Raw genomic sequence first — 23,853 nt, 5'->3', positions numbered from 1 at the left:
AATTATTCCCACTAGTTAGATAAGTCTTGCGAGTACATTGTGTACTCAGGGTTTATTTACCCCTGTTGCAGGTGATGCATGAGAAGTACCTTTGTGTGGAGGATTCTTCTGGTGGGCTCAGACGGAATCCTCATTCCTATCGCTAGATATTTATTTAAATTCCGCTGTTTATTATTCCACACTCTGATATTTGGTAATGTAATAATATACTTTTTAAGAACTTTTGATGTATGAAAGGGACCTATATTGTAACTCGTTCTCATTATTAGATCCTTGAGAAAAAATGTGAATCTTTCGGGTTCTCCCTTAGGGTGTGCCCGACAGATACCGCTCGCTGTAGCCTATTTTTGGGGTGCTTAGTGTCTGGTGGGAGACGAGCACCTCCATAAGCGTGCTATTTCAGGCGGTTCTGCTGTAGTTGGTACCAGAGCCAATAATGGTTACAAGTTTCATCACTCTTTTTTAAAAATTTAAAAATTTGACCAACAAAAGCTTTGCGAAAAGTAGGATGCGATTAAGTTAGTTAAATAAGTATAAGTCCTAGCAATATGGTCTATCTAGGATAGCGGCACTAGTTTATCTAATCAGTTTTCTATAGGTACACTGACTTACGTAACGTAAAAAATCACTTAGCATTGCGGAAAGTGAGTGTGCGATGTGCCAAAATTTTTACAAATGCCGCTATATTCTGGCTTGAGTGAACGTATAGGCCGAAGCATGCATCATGATAATAGCATCTTACTTAAATCAAAATTTCCCTACACATACAATTGAATTAGTAAATTGATAGGACTAACTAAAGAAATGCTTTAATAAATGTGCTGTCACTCTTCTAATTCCTTGCTTCTGATCGTGAAGGTTGTTCTAAATGGATGGTTCCTATCTTTGACAGATGAATCTAAGTCCGAACACGGGAGCACCAGTGCTGGGGTGGTCACGATCTTGGCGAGGGCCAAGGCGAGAGTGGCCAGGCCCATGAGCACAACAGGGAGAGACATAGGGCTCCACTTCTGACTCCGCCTCCTCCTCCACCACCGCTGCCTCTGATGACTCATGCTGAGATGATGGCAGAGTTGTTGGCTGCTCGCCATGAGTCAGCCCATGCCATGGAGATAATGGCACAAGCTGTCGTGGGCTTCTCTCGCGGAGGCCACAGGGGCAACGGTGGGAACGGGGGTGGTGCTCGCTGTCCTAAGGGACCCTCCTCTTTCCAGGACTTCCTCAAGACCCACCCACCCACCTTCACGCCGATAGATGAGCCCCTGGATGTAGAGCACTGGCTTTGTATTCTAGAGCAGAAGTTTCTATTGCTCAACATGGCCGACGAGCAGAAAGTGTGCTTTGCAGCACAACAGCTATTGGGGTCTGCAAGTGTATGGTGGGATACCTTCCATGCCATGCAGCAGCCTAATCATTTGGCAACCTAGCAAGAGTTCACCACAACATTCAGAGAGTTCTATATCCCTACCGGTGTCATCAATCGGAAGCTGACTGAGTTCCTAGAGCTGCGTCAGGGGAGTATAATAGTGATGGATTATGTTAATAAGTTCAATCACTTATCCTAGTATGCTGGCATTCATGTGGACACTAACGATAAGAAGAAGGATCGCTTCTTTCGTGGTCTCTCTTCCATCCTTCAGGAGAAGCTGTACATGGCAAACTATCAGACCTTCGGGGCACTGATGAACACCACCATTGCCATGGAGGGTTTTCAGCGGGAGTCCTAGGCAGAGTGGAAGAGGAAGTGGGTGGTTGCAGGGTCTTCCAGCCACCCTCATACTCAGAAGGTATAGTTGTCTGGCGGGGGCCCTATCAATCATCAGGCGAGCCTTCATTTTGGTAGCCCCAGCAAACTTCTCAAACTTCTTCCACAGTATCGTGCTCCCACACAGTAGGTGCAGCCCCAGTAGCCTCAGGGACAGTAGGTCCCACCTCACCAGGGATTTGGAAACAAGCCGGGTGCTTGCTTCAAGTGTGGCAAAGATGGCCACTATGCCCGAGCTTATCCTCAGAACCAGCCAGCTCAGTCTACTCAACCGTCAGCGAACTCCAGGCTTGTTAGAAGGACCGTAATCAAGAAGAAAGTGCCTGGCAGATCTAGACAGGTGCATTTCACAGATGCTGAGCAGATATTGTAGCAGGAACCGGTGATGGCTGGTATGTTTACCATCGATTCCCATCCAGCCTATGTGTTGTTCGATTTTGGTGCATCACATTCTTTTATGAGCATGAGATTTGTAGATCGGCAAAGCTTACCACTTATGGCTATACCGTATGCCTATAGAATTCGTACTGCAGGTTCACAAATGTTCATTAATACCTGAATGGATATAGTAAGCTTGGTATTAGCCACCCACACTTACCACCTATAGTTCATAGTAATGCCTGGGCAAGGCATTGATGCTATTCTTGGAATGAACTGGTTGAAGGTGTATGGGGTAGTATTGGATATGAAGCGGAGAAGTGTCAAGTTACAACTTTCATCTTCTGAGGATAGGATGTCTCTACTTGTACCCTCAGATCTAGTCTTACCTATTGCTGCCCATGCTAAAGCCTCTCCTGATCTTACCCCCATCCCTGTGGTTTGTGAGTTCTCGGATGTTTTTTATGAAGATCTTCCTGGGTTGCCACCGGACAGAGAGGTAGAATTCTCCATTGAGCTAGAGCCTGGTACCGCCCCTATCTCTAGACGCCCGTACCACATGGCTCCAAGGGAATTGGCAGAAATGAAGAAGCAGCTGGAAGAGTTGATGGAAAAAGGTTTCATCCATCCTAGTTCTTCACCGTGGGGTTGCCCAGCCATTTTTGTGATGAAGAAGGATGGTACTCTATGGATGTGTGTGGATTACTGCCCTCTTAATATGGTAACAGTTAAGAACAAGTATCCTTTGCCCTACATAGACACTTTGTTCGATCAGCTAGCTGGCACCAAGGTGTTCTCAAAGATTGATCTTCGATCAGGCTATCGTCAGATCAAGATCAGACCACATGATATACTAAAGACAACTTTCTCTACTAGGTATGGGCTGTATGAGTACCTAGTGATGTCTTTTGGTCTCATCAATGCTCCTGCCTTGTTCATGTACTTGATGAATTCAGTCTTCATGCTGGAGCTGGATAAGTTTGTGGTAGTATTCATTGATGATATACTGATTTATTCCAAGAATGATGAAGAGCATGCCCAACACCTTTGAATAGTTCTATCTCAACTAAGGGAACACAAGCTTTATGCCAAATTCAGCAAGTGTGAATTTTGGTTAGATCGAGTGCAGTTTTTGGGGCATGTGTTGACACCTGACAACGTTTTAGTAGATCCCAGCAAGGTGCAAGATGTGTTGGATTGGTAGTCTCCCAAGTCTGTGCATCAGATTCATCAATTTCTTGGTCTAACTGGGTACTATCGGCGTTTCATCCCGGATTTCTCCAAGATAGCCTAGCTAATGACCAAGCTGCTCCAAATAGAAGTCAAGTTTGATTGGAGCCCTACCTGTGAGGAAGCTTTCCAAATTCTAAAGACATTTATGACCACTGCCCCTGTGTTGGCCCAACCAGATATTGATAGGCCCTTTGATGTATACTGTGATACCTCGAAGACAGGGCTGGGGTGTGTGCTTATGCAAGATGGGCGTGTGATAGCTTATGCTTCGCACCAACTGAAAAAGCACAAGGTGAATTACCCCACCCATGACTTAGAGTTGGCTGCTGTGGTCCACACTATAAAGATTTGGAGGAACTATCTATTGGGCAACAAAGTGCATATCTTTACAGATCATAAGAGCCTCAAGTATATTTTCACTCAGTCTGAGCTAAATATGAGGCAACGGAGATGGTTAGAATTGATAAAGGATTACAACTTGGAAGTCCATTATCATCCAGGAAAGGCTAATGTAGTAGCCGGTGCTTTGAGCCGAAAGTCACACCAGGTTGAGGAAACACCTTTGTCTCTCAACCATGTAGAGGTGTTGGCTCACATTGCATTGACCTCAGAATTGCTGGAACAGATTATTTGAGAGCAAAAGGAAGACCCCGAAGAAATTTCCCACATCAGAAAATTGATTACCAAAGGGCGTGGCCCTCACTTTAGCGTTGATGAGCATGGTGTAGTAGGATACAAGGATAGGTTGGTGGTTCCATTCAGTGAGGAGTTGAGAAGGAAGATTTTGAGTGAAGCCCATCATTCAAAGCTATCTATTCATCCTGGCAGCAACATGATGTATCATAATCTGCGCCGCCTATACTGGTGATCCAACATGAAGTAGGACATCACCCGACATGTCGTGGAGTGTGACACTTGTGGTAGGGTTAAGGCAGACCATATGCATACCCCGAGATATTTACAGCCCTTGCCCATTCCTATTTGGAAATGGGAAGATATTTCCATGGACTTTGTGGTGGGATTGCCCTGCACCTCCAAGGGTTATGATTCTATTTGGGTCATTGTGGACCGCCTAACTAAGTCTGCTCATTTTATCCTAGTGGACACCAGGTATGCAGCCAGAAAGTATGCTCATATATACTTTGACCAGATTGTGACTCTGCATGGGGTTCCTCTCACCATCATCTCTGATAGAGGGTCAGTCTTTGTCTCCCATTTTTGGGACCACCTCTAGCAATGTCTTGGTACTCGTCTCCTTAGAAGCTCAGCATATCATCCACAAACTGATGGTCAAACCGAGAGGGTGAACCAGGTGCTCGAGGACATGTTGAGAGCTTGTGCCATTTCTTTCCCTGAGAAGTGGGATGCCTGCTTGAAGCTAGCGGAATTTTCTTACAATAATAGCTACTAAGAAAGCATCCGCATGGCACCATTTGAAGCTCTATATGGAAGAAAGTGTAGGACACCACTCAACTGGGTTGAAGTGGGAGACCATGGGTACTTTGGGCCCAAATTCATCAAAGAGGCTCGAGAGCAATTAAGTATTATTCGAAGTCACTTGAAGGCAGCTCAAAGCCGACACAAAGCTTACGCTGATAAGCGAAGAAGGCTCTTAGAGTTTGTAGCTGGAGATCATGTGTATCTCAAGGTGTCTCCTATGAGAGGGGTGCATCGATTTGGTGTCCATGGTAAGTTAGCCCCTCGATATGTGGGTCCTTATCAGGTGTTGGAGCAGTGTGGCCCTATTGCTTATCATCTCCAACTTCCCGATATCTTATCTACGGTACACAATGTGTTCCATGTATCGCAATTGAAGAAATGTCTGCGAGTGCGAGATGAAGCTGTGGAAATTGATGGGCTTACCCTCTAGCCAGATTTGGCTTACGTTGGGCACCCGATCAAAATATTGGATGAGAAGGAGAGAGTGACCAGGAACAGAGTGGTAAAGTTCTACAAGATGCAGTGGCAAAACCATTCGGAGGATGAATCCACCTAGGAACAAGAGAGTTACCTATTACAACATTACCCCCACCTCCTCGCCGGATCTGATAGTTAGTTGCTGCGCCAAAATGTATTCCCTATCTCTTTCTCACACTAGGCACATGAAATCTTGGGTCGAGATTTTATTTTAGGGAGATAGATTTGTAACACCCTCGGTGTTACGTTGTATAGTTTTTGCTAAAACACTGCATGAGCATCATACTTATATGTAAATGTGTGTAACATAAAGTATAAATCAATGTACGGCACTTGAAATGTTCATCCGAAACAAGAAACAAATGTTACGCTTCATGTCGCTTAATATCGTTTAGTATTCTAAGCGAATTTTTTTATCGAACAAAAATGCTATAGAACGTTTATGCAAACTTTGATAAAGTTTGTAGTACGAACTTCATAGGCGATGATGAAATGCATGCGGTCGAGGACGAGGTTCGCTAGCTATTATGGCAAGAAGCTCAGAAATTGGAATTCGACGCGAAACCGTTCGAGGTTTATTCATTTCGCGTTAAGTCTGTAATTGGGTCGACGAAGCCATGTTTGGCACTTTTTGTAGAGCGATCGGCCTAGGAAGTGGCGAGATGTCATGGCTTAGGTCGATATCCCTACGTACCCTCTTATGTATAGAAGAGTTGGTTTGGCATTTGCACCATCGGGTAGGATTTTTCAATAGCTTTAAAAAGCATGCACGTCACATAGTTTCAACCAAAGCCAGTGCTGGTCGCGGTCACCGCCTCTACCTAGCACCGCTGCTGGCCACCAACGAGCACTACCAAGCCGACCACGTCACCACTGCTCCGCTTGTGCGGGCATGCCACGTGCGGGCCGCCGCTCTGGCCATCTCAGCCACTACCCTCGCCCTACTGGCTGCACTACGCTGCTGCTCTGGCATGCCACATATGGTCCCGCATCGGCCACCATCGTGCATGCGCGTCTACACCCACGTGTTGGCCCTGCGCTGCGGGCCTGGGTCTCCTGCTGTCGTGTGCTGGCACACGGCACGTGCGCGCGCTGGGCCCAGCCATGCCTGGCTGCTCTGCTCCTCCTTCAGCACGTCCGCTCGTGGCTGTTGCTCGCCATCGCGTCGCGTCGTGTCGATTGCCCTATGTGTCATTCGGTGCTGCCGTCCCGCTACTGCTTCCATTAACATCGGCTGTGTGCGCGTGTGGGCTCGTCCTGCTTGCCTCGTCCTCACGCTTGTGCTCAAGGCCACGCCAAAGGTGCTAGTCACGTCGCCTGGAAGGTTGTCGGTCGGCTAAGCCATGCCAAAGCCGAATCGATGCGCTGGCCCCCTTTCTTTGTACCGAGCACGTTGGGTGGTCGAGTGGAAGGATGGCGTCATGCCAAACTGGTCACTGTGGTGGTGGTACAAGGGAGGGGCACCAATTTGAAATTTTGCCATTGTCGGCCGCCAAAAGTCCATAGGCGACGTTCCTGCAATTGTCCTCACACACTCCACCGTTTTCCAATTAGCGGTGCACACTATGAGCTCGGGTAGTTAGCTATCGAGTGAAGTCATCTCGGTGTTTGTTCGGCCAACAGTGAGGTGAGGTGAGGCGTTCCCCTCGAGGCGGTCCGCCATGGCCGCCAGAGCGGGCGCATGGCCAGAGCATCGTGTGGTGCTTCGCCGTTTCAATTAGGCTATGCCTTGAGTAATAGTTAACTTGGTTATCGCGCTCGTGTAGTGGTTTTGCCGATGGAGCCATGGGTCACCGAAGACGTCATCACTGTGCTCATCGGGAACCAGAGTCACCCCGTGTTCATGGCCGACCGTCTTGCCGAGCCTTGTGCCTTCGCCCAGTCCGTCCATCACACCGCTGGTGAGGTTCTCTTGCTCCTAGGATAGCTGGTTGACTCAATTAGGGCTGGGGTTTGCCAGAACGCGTAGCCGTCCTCGATAGACGTAGGTAGATGCTATTTTCATGGCCGACGTGTTTGAAGGTAGTAGCAGACCAATTAGGACTTCTACATTGTTTAACACAGCCTGCAGATGGTCACCGAGTAGTAGTAGAGGCGTTCGAATAGGTGGTTTCACCGGCACCAGGCTACCATGGCCAGACACCGCCGCGGCACGTGGCCATGCCTGCGTGGTGCGCCCTTCTAGGCGTGTGTTACCTGAATCCGTTACGCGTGGCACGAGGAAGCTCGTGGGGATGCTAGTGTGTACCGGAGTGGTCGGTGCTCGCTGATGTTTGGCCGGTGAGGTCGTGGCTCTGTTAAGTCTGGCCAGGGGCGTCGTGGCGTGAATTTGAAGTAAACTAAGGGGCTAAGTGCTGGAGTCAGTGAGAGGAGAGAATAGTGGAATGGACTGCATTGCTATTTGATGGGAATTCGAGGGCTCTTTTGCATGATGTGGCGCGCGCGCGGGTCTTTTCCCCCGAGGGCAGCTGGCGCGCGTGGGCTGTGCCAAGCTGGGACGCGCCGGTGCACTGCGCAAGTGCGCGCGCGGGAGTCATGGGTTGGGCTGGAGCGCTCGCGTGGGCCGCGGAGTTAGAAATAAGTTTTCTATTTTTCTGTAAATTCATGCACATTTATTCAATATTAGTTTGAGCTGAATTTTAATAAATTGCAGTAAATTGTGTAGATGTCCAAAAATAGTGAAACTAATTTTGTTAGGTTCATAAAATTACCATCTACTTGTTAGTACAGTTAGATTATAGTTAGCTGTGACGATGGTAGTTTCATAAATTGAAACAAAAGAGCTTAGTATTATGTAGATTAATAATAATGAATGTCATACTTCAAACTTGTTATCATAGATAGCTTAGTACCATAGTCGGTAGCACTAGCTTAGTAGTTAAATATATGTACTTTTATTTTAAGAGTTGCTATTGTTATATTACTAAGCATTGCACCATCATTTCATGCATATAGATCACGAGCTGGTAGACTTCGTGCCCGTTGACGAACAGGAGTACGATGAAGTGATTGAGGAGTACGAGGAGATCCTCACGCAGGAGGGAGCCCCAGAGCCTTTTGGTGCTGACCTTACTGACCCATCGCCTGCCCAAATCAAGCTTTGGTGCATAACCCTTATTTTAAATGATCACTTAATATATATATGATGTGCATTTACGTTATAGGCATTTTATGAAAACCACATGCATAAATATATCTACCTATGAGTCCTACTAGTACAGGACGAGTCTCCGCTATGCTTAGGATATCGGTAGCATGAGTAACCTGCCGTTACTCACAAGTAGGTGATAAATATGATCACTCTTGGTAAAATGTGGTAAAGGTAAATGGTGACCGGGCAGGGATATGGTTTGGGTATTGGTGGGTGTAAGGGGTTGTGTCCTGCGACCAATAAGACATAGTTCGGTTACACTTTTTCCCTGTCTGTGTCAATTAAGGACCGGTCATTCATATGGCTCTAGGCAAGTTATAGATCTATTTTCCCAAGCACATACTTGGGTATGGGCGTAGGGAAGACTTATTGTTCTCTTGTCATGGATCCGGCTCTTTCCAGACTGACTGATTGGAGGCGGAGATGGTGGAGGTCCTTACACCACACTGAGTCCAGGACTCATGAGTGGGGGCTTAGAGTCCAAGTTTGAACAGGGACCTAGACAACTAGGATAGAAGAGTGATGGGTTGGTACTGCTTGTGCCTGGGGTACAAGCGGGGCGTGTGTCTTCAGGGCACCTAGCGGGGGGCATTGATTCACGAATCGTTGGTGTTCCGGTACGACTTGTCTGCGGTTTAGCACCGTAGTAAGAACTGAAAGTTGAAAGGAGAAGAAACGGAACTGATTGCTCAACTCTTGCTTAAAAGTAGAACATGTGCTTATATAGACTGGGTAGCTAATAACTTAATGTGGCTAATAATAATAACATAAGTAAGGACTCACTATTAGTATTGCTTTCTGCCTAAAAGAAACCAGCAAACCATAAAGCTTATCATATTCTTTAGAGTCGGGAAATTATTCCCACTAGTCGGATAAGTCTTGCGAGTACATTGTGTACTCAGGGTTTATTTACCCCTATTACAGGTGATGCATGAGAAGTACCTTTGTGTGGAGGATTCTTCTAGTGGGCTCAGACGGAATCCTCGTTACTATCGCTAGATGTTTATTTAAATTCCGCTGTTTATCATTCCGCACTCTGATATTTGGTAATGTAATAATATACTTTTTATGAACTTCTGATGTATGAAAGGGACCTATATTGTAACTCATTCTCATTATTGGATCCTTGGGAAAAATGTGGATCTTTCGGATTCTCCCTTGGGGTGTGCCCGACGGATACCGCTCGTTGTAGCCTGTTTTCGAGGTGCTTAGTGTCTGGTGGGAGATGAGCACCTTCATAAGCGTGCTATTTCGGGCGGTTCTGCTACACCTGTTCCCTGTAGCCACCAACCGTGCCATCACCTCGCCTTGCTCCGTCTGCTGCGCATGGACCTCAGCGCCACGGGCGAGACAGTTCCCTGCTGCCCCGGTCAACATGCAACGCGTGACCCCGCAACAGGAAGCAGAGCAAAGCACCAGAAGTCATACAACTTCAGGGTGGCGGACCCGAGGCCAAACACCTCTGCCAAAGCAGCAAATGCATCACGACGGCCTCCACCTGTTCCCACCTGATCTGACACCATAGAGTAGCCATGCCGACTGTCGCGGTGCTACCGAGCAGCCGAGCCAAGCCGGCGCGCGCCCTGCCATGCTGGACGCCTTTAGGTGGTTATGGTCGCAGATGCTCTTTATAGGACTCCTATCTCTGCAGTTGCGAGATGCTACAGCAATCAGGTCAGATTGGTCAGGGGAAGTGGCGCTGAGCTCGGCGCTAAGATCCACAGCGTCGAGCCAGCGCCATATCCACGCCGTACTCTTGGACCTCGGCGCAAAAGATCATGGCGCCGAGACGTGTAACCTCGGCGCCGATATCAGGGTCCAGAAAATGAAAGAAAACTTCCAAGGTCTAAATGTGACTATTTTTCGTAAAAAGGACTGAAAAATAAAAAATTCGGCTCAATCAGTCAATCACTGTCTTCACTAAATCACTCAACGCCGCCTGGGCTCTGGGCATTGCCGGCTGTTGCTGTGGTTAGTTTCTTGCAAATCTATTGTTAGTCAGCCTCACACGTGATTTGACCCCACATGTCTACCATAGCGTGCAGAAAAGCTACCTCAAGGACTTCCTAGACAACCACACACCATTGGATTCCCCGCATGGCCACATGTCAACCACAAGCCATTGGATTCCCCACGTCCTTCTTGTAGTAAATTTCAATATGAACTTAGGATGTATTTGCCCTGTTCGGTTGACTGATAAACCATGGCTGAAAGTACTATTGGCTGATTTATTTTGAGAGAAAAATATTGTTTGTTAGCTAAAAAAGTACGGCTTATAAGCCAAGCGAACATGATGATTGTGCTAGAAAGCTACCTCAAGTACTTCCTAGGCAAAACATATGAGTGGTTGATCTTAGGATCCACATGTATGCAAAAAGGCTCTTCTTAAATTACTCAGTCAAGATCAACCGTTCTTAGATATCACTGGGAGGTGTGAGGTTCCTTTCGAGCACCATAATATTTTATTAATTTTTATGAATCTTGTATTGAATATTTCAGTGCCTAAAAGATCTATTTTTTTAACCTCATATCTCCTATGCTCAAATTTACAGGGATGCCGATTATAGCTTGCCATATCCCAATCGGGTCGCTACCCCTTTAAAAAATCTTAAACTTGGGTACATGGCATGTATCCATCCTAGGTTGTTTGAAATCTTAAATTGTTAAATCTAAGGAATTAAAACATGCATCTCGGTCCTAAACAATCTCAAATAAAAAATATCATTTATAAAGTTATAGATGTCGTCGAGCTCATCAGTTTTAATATAATAAGGACACTCCCAATATAGAAACTACCCGATAGGTTCTATGCCATAAGACACTACTCATAGAAACTACTATGCTCTCCAATACAGTATTTTTTAAGAGCCCACCAAATAAATGAAACCCATCATTCACCTCTTCTCTCCCCTGTTCCTCTAGATCTTGTGCGGGCAGGTGTGCATGCGGCTCCAAGCGCAAGGCGAAGGACGGAAGGAGCACATCCACGATGATGGCTTGCTCCTACAGTGGCTCTAGAAACGTCGGCAGGAATTTGAGAGAGGACAACACTCACGTGTGGCAACGGAGAAACAACCGACCGGATGATTGAGGCCGCGGCTCGAGCAGGGAACGTCTGGCAGCGGTTGTCCATGGTGATGGCATGCGCAAGCTCCCGACGGCGGCCACGCGAGGCTTCGCGGCAGGCGGCGCGCGAAATTCCGTTCGAGGCCGTGCGCATAGGATCCATAGTTGCCGATGGAAATCATGCACTCCTTCCCAACGCGATCTCCGAGGGTTTCGACTTGCGCGTGAAGAAACTGGGTCTAGGTTAGAAATGGTTTCTCCATTTGTTTTCTCCCTTTCCTCATTAAATTGTATGCTACATCGGCAAAATAGTCTATATGGTAGGATTATTAATAGGGATAGAAACCATGCTAATTTCTACAGTGGAAGTGTTCTAATAGTACTGTTCATCTTCACCATATTTAATTTGTACATTACTAATTTCGTTTTGCACATCTATTTCTAAGATCGATCGATATTTCTAATCACCACAGAAAATGCCCCTATTTCAAGGGTTGGTTGATAACACCATCAATCCCTGGCATTTCTTTGACGGTTGGTAACAACAACCACAGCTCAAAATAGAGAGCAGCTCAAGGATGGTCAATAACAACAATCTTGTGTACATCGATTTTTATGGGTGGTGCGTTTATGAAGCCATCTCTAGGGTCGGTTTTCAAGCTAGCTATTGGGGGAAAAAATCATGGCGCCTGTAATTTTTTTTATGTAGTAGTTAGGGCTCGGCTCGTTGTAGCTCATCAGGATAACAAGCTGGCTCGACTTGGCTTGTTGAGTAAATGAGCTAAAATTCTAGCTCGACAACCAATACATAAATCAATAGATACTTGCTTATTCTATGCATACATCATGACAAGTAACTAAATAAGTGTAATGCACAACATACATCAATTCTAAACTCCAATCTCATGTAACATAAAATTAAGCTTAATCGTTACTAGTTTATGTTGTTGTCGATAAAGATGGCAACGGGGCAGGTTCGGATCGGGTGGAGTGTCTGGACACCCAAAACCGAAACCTGAACCTGAAACCCGAATCCGCCCCGAAAATCGATTCGGGTGAAAATCCATCCCCGAAACCCGACGGATTAACCGAAACCCGAGGATATTGCAATTAAAGATGTACAAAACATGCAAGTAGTAGCTATGATACACGACATGTACAACGTACATGGTACAGAAGATAGTCAAGGCGTCCAGCCATTTACAGAACACACACTGTCCAGATATTACAGTCCAAACAATAGTATTACAGTCCAAAGTGGCAAAGTCCAAACAAAAGATATTACACACATGTACAAATGTACATGGTATAGAAGATAGTCCAAAGTGGCAAAGTCCAAACATCCAAACAAATATTACAGTCCAAACATTCATCAATTACAGTCCAAACAAATATTGCAGCGCCACAAAGGTAGAATTGGAGAAGCAACCCAAGTTCTGTACAGTTCACATATTACTGGGTAACCCAAGTTCTGTACAGTTCACATATTACTGTCCAAACAAATAACAGTACACACACTGTCCAGATTATTACAGAGTTCATCATTCATCAATTATGGTGGAGTCATCTTCATCCTGTGAAATAAAAATAGAGAGTAGCTCATTACTTGAATGTTCAATGTATTGTAAATTCACAAATTGAATATAGAAGGAAACAACAACACTACCATTTCTTCATCTTTTTCATCAAGACAAGTCATCAAAGCACCAACAAAAGTAGAATGAGACCCTGCATTGATGTGATTTTCACAAATTAGTTATATAACTTATACGGAATGAAAACCACATACTTATAGAAATTGCACTTACCTAACATGTCGTTATGAGACCATGCTTGCATACACATAAGTGCCTCAATCATTGATGGTGCAAGCCTACTACGATGTGGACTAATTATTCTCCCACTAGTGCTAAAGGCTGATTCGGATGCCACCGTTGTCACAGGAATAGCAAGGACATCACGTGCATTTTTTCGTAATGTTGGGTATTTAAGCCCTGCATGAATGATACCTAACTCTTGTGTCCTAGGCAGCAGTGGCTCTTCCAAGTACAAATCTAACTCTGTTCGCACATAGGTGGAGGTCACAGCTGGCTGTTTGGACATGTAATCATCAAAAGTGTCAATCCAATCTTCATCATCCATCTGAGAAGGAGCACTTGGTCTAGTTTGAGCACCATCTGTTGTGGCAACATCCTCCATACAATCTTGGCATTCCAAAACCAGATTGTATAACAAGTCTTTCACTTTGTTGATAGCTTCCATAACTACACTTTCTGACCCATGAATTTTGAGAAAAAAGAGCATTCAACAATTGTAATTTATACCTAGGATCTAGGACAGCAGCAACAACCATCAAACCATGCACATCTGACCAATACTTGTTGAATTTCTCTTTCATTTTAATAGACATTTCTTCTACCTTAGGAATTTCACTGCTTTGCCACTTCCTAATTGTCAAAAAAATATTGCATATTTTGGGGAAGAAAAGGTTGGCTGTGACATATTTAGTTCCTGATAGTAGCTCAGTTACATCATAGAACATCTTTAACCTATCACAAAGCTCTCTAGCAAACTTCCAATCATCTTGAGATGGAACACAAGGAGCTCGAGAAGCAAGGCGCTCAAAAACATCTTGGTAAACTAGTGCAGTGCTAAGCATAATATAAGTAGAGTTCCATCTAGTTTTACAATCAAGAGCAATTCTTTTCTCATATTTTTCTTTCATTTGTGCTGCCATTTTCTCAAACTTCTCATGTCTTTTAGGAGTGGCCGACCAGTATGCAACACTATCACGCACATTATCAATTCCCTTCTCCATGACACTCATTCCATCTTTCACAATCAAATTTAAAATATGTGCAGCACAACACATATGAATTAATTTGCCCTTCAGCATACAAGAGAGGAGTGGTAACTTGCCTTCCACAACAGCCTTGTTCTTTGCAAGGTCATCACCATCGGTGCCAATCATGGTCTTCATGAGGCTATCATTGACACTACAGTTGTCAAGAGTTATAGTGGACAGATTCCTCTCAATATGCCAATCTAAGAAAACTTCATGAAGAACCTCTGCTATAACCTCTACAGTATGTGGTGCCGGAACATAAATAAACCTACAACAATAAGAAAACTTTTTAGCTAATAAGAAAACTTTTCTCTAGTAGTTTGCTGTCCACAAGAACACAAAATGATGTGATTTATTATTACCTAATAAGAAAACTTTTAAGCTTCCAATCTTCATCTAGAAAATGGGCTGTAATTGCCATGTAACCTTTTCTCTGGTTGTTTGCTGTCCACAAGTCCGTAGTAACAGCAACATGAGCACTCAATTTTTTGATGTAATTCACCATAGATTGCTTCTGCACTTGATACATATCCAAGATATCCTTCCTAATTGTGTTTCTAGACACTACCTTGAATGTTGGCTGCAATGCAGCACAAAACTTGCGAAATCCAACATAGTCCACCATGGAAAGAGGAAACTCATGGACAATAATCATTAAAGCAAGTTCTTTCCTAGCAACATCTTGATCAAACACATACTTCTCTAATGTGATAGTGCCATCTTGTGGGTTTGCAGATAATTTAAGAGTAGATTGTGTTAAACCTTTTCTAGTAGCTCTGTCCTAACATACAGCAATGTGATTCTTCAAGTGAGCTGTACCGTTTCTTGTCTCCCCACCTAAATGTTTTTTGCACCATTTACATTTTGCTTTCCATACCCCACTTACATTAATCAAATCAAAGTCTTTCCATACTTCAGATCTTAGCTTCCTCTTACTATTACTACCAACAGGAACATCATCTTCTACCTCTACCACTGAATTATTACCTAGAGTTGCAGAATCAGTTGTCGGTGCTGCTGAATCGGATGGCGGTGCTGCTGAATTGGCTGTAAGACGTGGATGAGTTTGAGGACGAGAACCCACAGATTGAGATGCAGCAGCAGCAGCAGCTTGAGATCCACTTGAAGCGCCAGGAGCCAACATTGCTCACTTCCTGACAAATACAAAATGGAAATTCGAGATGTAGGGAAGGGAATTCGAGGTGAAAAGTTGTGCAGTATGAAACAAGATGAATAGCCAAACTTTTGGGCTAAGCGTAAGAATGCAAAATATTTTGATGGGCAGTTTCAATTTTAGAAAATGGATTGAGTTTTTAAGCTATGATGTTCCATAAGCAGTAAGCGGGGATTGTTGTCTTGTTGACCTGAGCACACATGCATATAGAGACGATTGGTTATTCATCTCGATGAAACGAATTGGAAGTGTGGTTGCCGTTCTAGGATCATTCAGTTGCCGAAGACAACTGTTATGTGTTACTTACAGTGTACATTAGCGGTTCATATAAATTATCAGGTTAGCAGCTGGTGCTCGTAGAACCGACACATTGGTGCCAACACATGATTACACGAAGGGTTCTTCTGGTGGAGTTAACTGACATTAGTATAGTTTACCTCGGCTAGTCCACGCAAAATATCGAAGCAGACACCAAGAACAATTGGCATGCACGCTGCCTAGAATGAGACTTACAGAGAGCTCTCAACTATAGGCAGCAATCTGAGAGACTGAGACCATGTCCATGCAAGTAAGCGCAAGAAAAATCAAAATGTCACATATCTATAGATCGATTTCATAAGTAGTAAGCGCAAGAAGAAGATGGCAGAGGAACCGTACCTAAGCGACCACAGATAGCAACAGGCATGGCGTCGACCGCGGCCAAGCTCCGGCACACCAGACGCAGCTCCGGATCAGCTCCCACGCAGCCTCACTCCAGATCTTGCCCCACCGGCGGCACCACAGATCCGGCGTCGTCCCCACGCCCCGCACCTGTAGACCGTGACGGCGGCGAGCACCGCACCGGTAAGCAGCCCAGCAGTGAGGAAGCAGCGGAGAGGCGGGAAAACAAACGAATGGAAAGCGGCAGCCGAGAGCGAGGAGGGCAAGAGGACGGACGACTCACCTCTTCTGGTCGGCGGAACGGTAGGAAGACGGAACTCGAGGCTGAACTCGTTGCGCGTGAAGCATGAGAGCAGGTTGGACTTGACGACGCCGAAGTCACCGATCAGGATGCGCTGCCGTACCTGCGTGTGGCCGTGCGGGGAAGGAACGAGCCGCCGTCGCCCGTCGCTCGTCGCCCCGTCGGGTGGATGCGGCTGCGGCACCTGGGTGGATGCGGATGAGGGCTGAGGGTTGGGGGCTGAACGATTCCATGCTTATATACTTAGGCTTCCTAGGTGGGCTGAAAGTTTCGGAGCCCTGATGGAGCTCCACGGGTCAATTTAAAGATCCGCCCCAAAACTGCGGTATTTCGGGTATCCAAACCCGCAAATCCATGGGTGAAAACCAGGAACCGAAACCGAAAACCGTGGACCCGAAACCCGCGGATATCCGCCCCGAACCCAATCCGCTGCCATCTTTAGTTGTCGAACTACAAAGGCGCCGTTTGGCACGGCTCCAGCCAGCTCCGGCTCCCGTCTGCCATTTCACTGTTCATTCAATGTAGCAAGAGCCGGTTTTCTCTCTCCTACTGCCTTCTCTCATTGTAGCCCGGTCACTGTTCACGGAGCCAGCGGAGCCAAAATTTCGAGCTTCGCCGGTGAAGCCGTTGGCTGTGACTGTCTGTGAGAGGGAGAGGGAAGGAGAGAGAAAACCGGCGCTTACTACAGTGACTGAACAGTGAAATGGCAGGCGGGAGCCGGAGCTGCCTGGAGCCGTGCCAAACGGTCCCAAAGTATTTGGCTTGTTTAGCTCGCGAGCTGGCTTGCAAGCCAGCTCGAGCTAGCTAGGTCATTAACTTAACGAGCTAAAATGCTAGCTTGACTCGTTAAGAAAAGTAAACGAGCTAAGCCGAGTCGAGCCGAGTTAGCACCGGAGCCAAGCGAGCTAGCGAGCTATGAGTTTTTCGTCCAGCCCTAGTAGTAGGATGGTTATTGTCTAGCCCTAGCATGGTTATTACCAATGATTTGTTCTTTTTTCAGAAAGTTAAGTGCTGCTTTTATCTGATTAGCGGTACTTATCTCTTGAGATGACCTTCTTTTACGGCTACAAATCTTGAAATGAAGCTTTGGATGCCTAGTGAAGATACGTGGCCGGTACTGAACCAAGCATGATTTGAAACTGAATAATTGTTTTGGCACAAACTATGGCACAAAAGTTCAGGTAACTTTGAAGTCCTTCGTGCATTCGCTACCTAAGCTCATATTCTATACTTTGACCATAAGTCCATTAACTTTTGGTCGCAAGTGATAGTGTGTGGTGTGGTGGTGTGTGGCCGGGCTTACTTGAGGTGTTATATAAAAGAGTAAAATGCACCATAAGTCCATTAACTTTTGGAGGGGTGTCATCTGGCTCCATCAACTTTCAAAGTGTATTTTTGGGTCCCTAAACTTTCTATGTTGTGCATTGCAGGTCCATAACCGTTTAGTTGTTTGGTAATTTTTTATTGAACCCCTTCACTTCAATAACTCTATTCCAAAATAGCCTCATGGAGAACATGAGCAAGCATCGGCGCTGGGAGCCACGCCGTTGCTCAGCGAGCGTGCAGGCGGTCACACAGGCCAGCCACACCGCCGCGCCAGGCCAACAACGCCATGGGATCGGGCAGGCGCCTGTGCCATGCTGCCGCCAGGCAAGTGGGCAGCCGGCCACGTGGGCTAGCCACGGCATTGCCGTGCTAGCGGCCCGGCAGTCGTTCGCACCGGGCAGCCACGCCGCTGCTAGGCCGGGCCCGCTACACCACAGCTAGGCAAGCGGGAGCCCGGGTGGTCAGGCTGCCCAGTCATCGCACACGTCATCTCCCACGTCGCCAATGAGCTGCGCGTGTTGCTGGTGTCCTTCGCCGCCACAGACCCGGCGCTCGTCTCCTTGCTGTACCCCTACTTCGTCCGCAGCATGCACAACGACCGCTTCTAGATGGCCGCCATCGCCGACGTCGTGTCGCTCTACGGATGGAGGGAGGTCACTGCCGTCTATGTCGACGACGACTACGGCCGTCGTGGTGGCATCACGCACGCCGACGCGCTGCAGGCCACGTGCGCCAGGGTGTCGTAGAAGGCCACGTTCCCGCCGGGCGCCGACCGCGCCATGCTCGCGGACCTCCTAGAGCACGCCAACTCGATGGAGTCGTGCGTTTTTGTCGTCCACGCTAGCCTGGACTCGTCCACATCAATGCGTACAACCTCTTCGCCTACGAGCTCCGCGCGTGCTGCCAGAGCGCGACCAGTGCCGCGAGCAATGTGCCGAAGGCATCAGCCAGGACGAGGAAGCCATCCAGTAGACCTTCAGCGTCGACGGCGACGCGGGCCAGCGTGGCCTGAGCCAGCGGGAGGCGCAGCAGCTTGTCCAGCACGCAGAGGAGCGCGCGCATGTGCGCCAATGACAGCGGGTACTTGAGCCCGGGTTGGACCAACGTCCATGACCAGCTGCGGGTGCGAGTACGTTGGAGTCGCTCGGTGCACCTCGGCTCCTATGTCGCTTGGGCTAGGCAGAATGGTTAGTGAATAGCGGCACTGTACATACATCTTGATGGTTTCACTAGCTGCGTGAACGGCGGCCACGATGGAACTGATCGAGCTCGGTGACAAGCCAAGCGTGAAGTGTGTGTACGTGCGGCGTGAATGGTCATCGTCTTCCACGCGCCCACGTCATGGGACCTATCGGAGCAAGAAGAGCTGGCGCTCCAATGCGCGCTCACCCTCCAGCCGTCGAGGTCGAGCATGGCCTCGCCGCAGCACGACTGCCTCAACAGTCAACATGCCCTCGATGAGCACGCACGTCCCGCGTCCGTCCAGCCTTCCAACGCGAGCCATCAGGTCCACCATGCAGCCGTTGGGCGCTCGTTGGGCGCGACCTTCGACCAGTTCCTCGACGAAGCCGGCGGCAGCGTCACCTTCTCCACCGACCCCAACATCCGTGACGCCAACAGCAGGGCGCTGGGACTCAGCGCGTGTTTGACCAGGCGAGCAGCTGCTCCGGAAGGTCATGCTCGCCAACTTCACCAGCGTCATGGGCCGTGTGCAGTTCCAGTTCGACGCCGATGGGAATGGCGCTGGAAGGCGGCGGCGGTGGCGTGCCACGACGGAAGAGGTGGGTGGAAGGGAGGAAGAGCAGCAGTGGCAGCAACAGCCGGTGGGGGTTCTTCGTGATGGCTATTTTGAGATAGAGTTATTCAAGTGAAGGGGTTTAATGAAAAATTATTAAGCAACTAAATGGTTATGGACCTGCAATGCACAACATAGAAAGTTTAAGGACTCGAAAATACACTTTAAAAGTTGATGGACCTACATGACACCTCTACAAAAGTTAATGGACCTGTGGTGCATTTTACTCTATATAAAAATAGTACTTAGCTAGTGTTATTCTCCAGAGTTAGTGTTATTCTCCGTGATTAAAACTTTTTTTTTCTCTATTTTCCACGCCCATTTTAAAATTTCTAGAAACCAATTTTCAAAGATATGGTTGCATAACCATCTCTACAAATTAATGATTTCTAGTAATGCATATGCACCGATTGCTACAATTGAAAAGTACAGTAGTAAATCAAATTCTTTCGTTTATCACAAATATAAGATAAGTTAGCATATCTCAACACAGTATAGTAGCATCAATTCCTTGTTGTCAATCTATCTTAAAATGGTGTGGCTAGCGACCAGACGTCCGGACGGACGTGCACGTCTAGACGCCCGCGCAGCCCGCCCCAGTCCCATCGCCCCACCCTCGTCCGGATTCGCCCAGCCCCACACTCCACCCCGTATCTGCGCCCGCCGGTCATTCCTTAGACCCACTCCTCTCTCTCCACGCGGGCGGCACTCGAGAGCAGTCGAGACCCAGTGTGACCCTGACCGCAACACCCGTCCACCTGCCCCCCAACACCCGTTTGCATCCACACCCCCCCCCCCCCGAGCGCGCCGCACGCACCGTCCTCCTGCCCCTCGGCTAGCACCCAACCGAACAACATAAAATACTTGCAATATGAAAAATATTTGAATGCAACATAGGTCTGAAAACATATGAAACACTTGGAACATATACTTATAACTTGTGTGTGGAACACATGAAACATCCAGAAAAATAACACTTGCAACTTGCAACATGAAACCACTTGTTGCAACATAAGACTAAAACATCTGAAATATTTTGGAACATACTGTTGCAACATATGTGTAAAACATATGCAACATCCAGATAAAAAATGATTGCAACATACATCTAGAAACAGATGAAACATTTTGAACAAACACTTGCAACATATGCAACATCCCCCGATCTATCTTTGCAACATCAAAATAAAACAATTGTAGCATACATATGAAAAATCTGAAACAATTGAAATATACATATGCAACATAGGGGAGGGTAAGGTCGGTGCCAGTCGATTCCAACCGCCGGGATCGGGAGCCGGTAGCGAGTGGCAGCGCGCGAACACTACCGCCACTAGCAGCGGGATTGGCTCGGCTGGGCGGGTGCACTAGCACCAGTGGGCGCCCACGGCGCCACCAGCATTGGTCTTGGCTCGACCGGGCGGGTGGCATGCACGACGGACAGAGCGAGCACCACCAGCACGCGCGCGACGGGAGGGGGTGAGAAGCGCTCGCGATCGGGGCGAGCGAGCAGCGTCGAATGGGGCGCGCGGCAGCAGTGAGGCAAAGTGGCATCCACATTCAGGACGGGATGGACAGAGTGGCAGCCGCAAGGCGATGTGGTGGAGAGGAGGGAGCGGAAGGGATAAGAAGGTTTTTTTAGAACCGTTGGGGGCGAGGGCAAGTGTGGATGAACGGTCGTTGGGCTATGTTGCGGCCCACCATCGGTAGCGTCCGGGCGGACGGACACCCTGTACCCAGCATTACCGATCTTACAAAGCTAGAATTTGACTTAGGACAAATCTGATTGGACTTATATTTTTTTATTACAGGGAGTGTTGTACAAGCATGAAGTGTGTCTACCACGTTCATCTTACGTCTTGCCGAGTGTCTCTTTTGTTTACCTATAAGCTATTTGTTTGACCTAAAAGCAAGTCAGCACTGTGCCCGTGCAAAGATCCAAAGAAAATGCATGATGAACTAGCTAGCTATAGTTAGCCTATGGCTAGTTGTGTTTGCTCATAATAGTTGCAGTGTGGCAGTTGAATTAAGTAAGCTAATAGGATATAACATATATCTCAGTTATCGAGCATTTAATCTCGAGATTCCTGCATATTTCTTGCTACTTGTAGCATGTGTAATGTGAAGTCCAGCCATGAGCATCCTGATCTAATCTCTTTTAGCTTACTTTTTATGGATTCCAAGGAACACTTTGTGCAGATACATCCTATGGTTCACCTATTAATAGTTATTTTAAGGTTAGATTATTGCATATGTATATTGGATTAATGAACTACTCGAGATGGCTATCTGTAGCTCGTCTGGATTCCTCCTAGTTAACATAACACACAAGGAGTGTATATTCAATAGCCAGCTATTCTGTAGCCACCTCCATTTACGATAATTTTATATACTAATTTACGATAATGTCAATACATATTTACGATAGTTAGGTTACGATAACACATGAGGATATTTACCATAACGTTATAGTAAACCACTTAGCAAGGAGTTACTATAATTTTGTAAATTAATATAGTAATTATCGTAACTTAAAATGACTATAAAATAAGTTATTTTATAGCCAGCCACTTCAGGTAGGTCTCTCTTCAATTCTTTTGTTATCTGAAAAAGGACGTGAGCTTTGATGGAAGGCCTCACGTTACCCCGCGTCTTTCTGCCAAACTCCTATACGTGGAAGAAGAGAACAGACAGGCCTCAGAAAAGAGGCTGCAAAACAGGAAAAGGATCGTTTTGGATATGGTATTTTACACGGCACACAAAAGTGTTCTACATGTAAGTAGCCTTAGGAGTTTAGCTAGCTCCTATAATTAAAACTAGCATGATAGCACCTACTTGTAAACACTCAATTGCTCTTAATTAACTGGCTCTCTTGTATGTTGTAGATAAGTACGACTCCTGGTTTAGTTTCCTTTTAGTGTTTGTATTTTACATTTAGTCCTGTAATTTTTTTTTGTTTTGTAAGTTGCAAGGGGAACAAAGTTTTGTAATTTTTAGTACTACATCCACCTCAAAATAGAGCTACTTTAAACAAGTTAATAATTAATGTCTATGAAACCTACAATGTAAAAACTTAATTCATATATAATTAATCTAATTTAATGATACTAATTTGGTGTCTTAAATGTTTTTCAGCTATAAATTTGGTCAACATAATAGGACTTGGCTAGTTCAATTAGTACAAACCTAGAAATAGCTATATTCTTGGAAATCGGCAGTACTTATTAACAAATATACAATGAAAAATGAACAGCCCTGTGTAGTTCATTATCGATAATTAGTGACTCATACTGAAAATATTCTACTAAGTACGTCCCAAAATACTTGATGTTTTAGGATTTTTATTAGGACACATATAAGTGTTCACTGGAAATTATCCATGTATTTTATTGAATTGGTCCACACTAATTAAAAGAAATGCATGGAGGCATGCAAGCCAGTCTCAAGCTGAAATGGACCCAACCTAGTGTTCAAAAACTAAACAATGAAGCTTCCTAGGACAATAAAACATCAAAATTTTCTAGGACAGAAGGAGTAGTTAGCTAACTCTTGGTTCTAGTGCTGCTCTCAAACTTGCCAAATTAAAACTCCTACATTTACTTCTCTATATAAATTTGTGCCCTTGCACCCACTTGCTATGCAAGCTTGTGTTTTCCTTCAGATGCTAGCCTTGTTGTCAACAGATAGCAACAAGTTTGGAAGTTGGAAGATGACTTCATCAGGTATATACATATGGAAAGAAAACTCAAAACAAAATGACCAGTGGGACACCACTGTTAACTAGTGATCTGACGTGCACTACCCTGTCCTAAGGCAAGGCTTCCAAAAAAAAACGGCATCAATGGGATAAGGTAATGCAATGTCAAGATCATCACACCCTTGCAATTAGGTCTTGGGAAAATGACCCAAATAAAATCTGCACAATGAAATTCTGAGATCGATGCATGGTATAAGCTATGTATATAATTCATGATGTATTGTCATTATTGTGATTGTGCCATTCACAAGATGCACAATGCCAGCAGTTGCATCAGTGGTGAGTGGTGACTGGTGGCAGGTCGTTTTGGTCCCCTGTCTGCTTTGGTTGTTCTATGATCATGGTGGGAACTGGGAAGTTTTCCTCATTGCCATGCTTTCCAACATTACAAGTGCAGTGACTGACAGATCTCATGTTCACATGTTTTTGCCGTGCAACTGCAAACATGCTAACTGGATATTACTGCACAGCAACAGAACAAAACA

This window comes from Miscanthus floridulus, chromosome 7 (assembly GCF_019320115.1).
Source record: "Miscanthus floridulus cultivar M001 chromosome 7, ASM1932011v1, whole genome shotgun sequence".
In the NCBI taxonomy this organism is placed as follows: Eukaryota; Viridiplantae; Streptophyta; class Magnoliopsida; order Poales; family Poaceae; genus Miscanthus; species Miscanthus floridulus.
This window is presented reverse-complemented; position numbering follows the sequence as displayed.